Source organism: Alligator sinensis, unplaced genomic scaffold (assembly GCF_000455745.1).
Source record: "Alligator sinensis unplaced genomic scaffold, ASM45574v1 scaffold1194_1, whole genome shotgun sequence".
Lineage (NCBI taxonomy): Eukaryota > Metazoa > Chordata > Crocodylia > Alligatoridae > Alligator > Alligator sinensis.
Genome location: NW_005843070.1, coordinates 140,605 through 144,271, shown reverse-complemented (window position 1 = coordinate 144,271; position 3,667 = coordinate 140,605).

Below are 3,667 nucleotides of genomic sequence, written 5' to 3'. Positions count from 1 at the left end.
AAGGCAGCAGCTCTGGACTTCAGGAGGGCCGATTTCAATGAATTAAGGAGATTAGTTGGGGAGGCACTGAGGTCCCAGAGGGGAGGGGGGTTGGGAGTCCAAGAGGAGTGGTCGTTCCTTAAGGAGACAATCCTCCGAGCCCAAAGGGCCACAATCCCAATGCGCGTCAAAGGGGGCAAGAGTGTTCAAAAGCCCCCATGGCTCACCAAAGGCATTCAGGATAGTCTTAAAGCTAAAAAGGAGGCATACACCCGATGGAAGGGAGGGGCCATCACCAAGGAGGATTACATCTCCATTGCTCGAGACTGTAGTGGGGTTGTTAGGAAGGCTAAGATGGACACAGAACTGGGACTAGCGACCCGGATCAAAGACAACAAGAAGTCCTTTTTTAAATACATAGGGAGTAAAAAGAAGGCACCGGATAACATGGGGCCCCTGCAGGACACATTTGGCAATCCAGTGGTCGCACCAGATGATAAAGCTGACCTCTTTAACAAATTCTTTGCCTCCATATTTCTGAGCAGAGACCAGGACTTCCCCCTCACCAGAATCACGGATGAACTCAGAAGGGCACAGCCAGGCCCAGGGTCAGAGAGGACCTGGTCAGGGAACTTCTGGTGGGACTGGACGTTTTCAAATCGGCAGTCCAGATGATCTCCACCCAAGGGTGCTGAGGGGATTGGCAGAGGACATTGCGGGACCTCTGGCATAACTCTACGAGCACTCATAGTGCTCTAGAGAGATGCCAGAGGATTGGAAAAGAGCCAATGTGATCCCCATTTTCAAAAAAGGGAGGAAGGAGAACCCAGGAAACTATAAGCCCGTTAGTCTTACCTCGGTTCTGGGGAAGCTTTTTGAGAAAATTATCCAGGAGCACATCTGCGAGGGGCAGCAGGGGAGATTATGTTTAGGGCAACCAGCATTGCCCCTAATTAGATGCAGGTCCTGTCAGACCAACCTGGTGGCCTTCTACGGCCAGGTCACAAAATCCTTGGACGCAGGTGTCGCAGTGGACATAGTCTTTCTGGACTTTAGGAAGGCCTTCAACACTGTCTCTCACCCCATTCTCATTAAAAAATTAGGCGACTGTGGTGTTGATGCCTACACAGTCAGATGGGCCGCAAATTGGCTGGACGGCCACACCCAGAGAGTGGTGGTGGACGGGTCATTTTTGACCTAGAGGGATGTAGGCAGTGAGGTTCGCCAGGGCTTGGTCCTTGGGCCCACACTGTTCAACATCTTCATCAGTGACTTGGACAAGGGAGTAAAAATCACCTAATTCAAGTTCGCAGATGACACTAAGATGTGGGGAGAAGTGGGCACATTAGAAGGGCGGGACAGACTACAGCTAGACCTGGACAGGTTACAAGTGTGGGCAGATGAGAACAGGATGGGTTTCAGTACTGACAAGTGCAAGGTACTGCACCCGGGGAGGAAGAACCAGTAGCATACCTACAGGCTGGGGAACTCCCTTCTTGTCAGTGCAGAGGCAGAAAAGGATCTTGGAGTCATTATTGATTCCAAGATGAACATGGGCCGCCAATGTGAGGATGCAGTCAGTAGGGCCAACCGCACCTTGTCATGCATCCACAGATGCATCACGAGTAGGTCTAAGGAGGTGATCCTCCCCCTCTATGTGATATTGGTCAAGCTGCAGTTGGAGTACTGCATCCAGTTCTGGGTGCTGCACTTCAGGAGGGATGTGGACAGCATTGAGAGGGTCCAAAGGAGGGCCACTTGCATGATCAGGGGGCAGCAGGGCAGGCCCTACCATGAGAGGCTACAGGACCTGAACCTGTTCAGCCTTCACAAAAGAAGGCTGAGAAGGGATCTGGTGGCCGTCTATAAACTTAGCAAGGGGGACCAGTGGGGAATGGGAGAGACCCTGTTCCCTTGAGCACTACCAGGAGTAACAAGGAATAACAGCCATAAGTTGACTGAGAGTAGATTCAGGCTGGACATCAGGAAGCGCTACTTCACTGTCAGGGTGGCTAGGATCTGGAACCAACTTCCAAGGGAAGTGGTGCTTGCTCCTACCCTAGGGGTCTTCAGATGGAGGCTGGATGATCACCTTCCCAGGGTCGTTTGCCACCATTCTTTCCTGCCCATGGCGGGAAGTCGGACTTGATGATCTGCTCAGGTCCCTTCCAACCCTACCAACTATGAAACTATGAAACCATGAAACATTCATTTCCCCATCCAAATCAGGTGCAAATCCTACTTTCATTCTACCTTTCTGGTTAGGTATTCTCACGTCTATATATAGCCCCTCTCATATTAGTCCACCCCTCCATGAATGCAGCGCATTCTGACTGGCCTGCACCATTCTACTGCGGTGTCTGGTATTAAATTGGCCCTCAGTAGCATTTGGGAACAGCCCATATCGAGCATGGCTTATATTACCTGGCCCACTGTGCCCGCCTCTGTTCTATTAGGCGCTCCCTTGCCGCCCTGGCCTGCACTAGTGATCTTCTATGGCCAAGGCCTGGGGTGGGACCCCAAAAGTTACCCCGGCTGATGTTCGGGGTTCCCCTTATCTCAACTGCCACGACTTTGATTGTAACTTCAGTGGAGGGGTTCTCCCTTGAGGTAGCCTTCAGGGCCGCCACGCCGTGTGGCGGGGGGGGCGGGTCCCTACACTCTGCCCATTCGCCACCTTTTTATCGTGGATCTCCTGGCCCTCATGTGCCTCTGGATCCCCTCAGGCTCTACCCTGATCTCTCCTGGCCATCTGGCCACGAGCAGCCAGCGGCCCGGGGTCTCAGGCCAAAATACACAGGCCCCAAGGGCCTTTGCCCTTGCCTCATCTATTCCTGCTCAACCCCCTATTTTACCCACCCCGTGACGGTTGTGCACTCCGACCACCGTGATTGTTATAGTAAAGTGGGTCCCAGTGGGCCCGGAGTTCCCCTGAACCTAATGGCTATGTACCCGCCTCCGCTCTACTAAGTGTTCCCGCGCCGCCTTTGCCCAGGCCCAAGGTTTCATGTGCCCTGGCTTCGTGAGTGTACCCCGGAGGTTACCCCTGCTGGTATCAGGGGGACCCCTGAACTCGCCTGCCACGACTTTGATGGTACCTTCAGTGAGGGGTCCTCCCTTGGGGTATCCACCGGCGTTGACGCGTTCCTCAACGGGTAATCTCGGGGCTCCGTCCTCCCCTCCACCCCGGCCACTCGCCACCTTAGGCTCTACCTCCTATGGCCTCAACATTGTCCTGGGTTGCCACCCTCTCACCTCAAATACGCCGGTCGTCAACAACGGTCTTCGGGCTGGGCGTACTGCCTATAGGGACGCCAGCCCAGCCCCTCCGGCCTGGTACCTGCTTCGTTCCAGTGGTCCGCGAGGTCACCGTATCTACTGCTGGCTCCCCTCTGTATGGGGCACCTGGTTACTTCACCGATGCCCCCTCTCCTGGCCTCTCCACCGCTCCTGCCGCTCACGCCGCAGCTGACTCCACTACCAGCTCTGCGGTCTGGGATCCAGCTAGCTCCTCCCCCGGCTCTATTGCCAGTGCTGCAGCTGATTCCTCCCCCAGCTAGGCTGCCTGGGGCCCTCTCTGCCCGTCCTCCGGCTCTATCGCCGGCATTGCCGCTGGCTCCTTCCCTAGCTACGCTGACCAGGCTCCCGCCAGCTCCTCTTCCGGTCCTGCTACCGGCGCTGCTGCCGG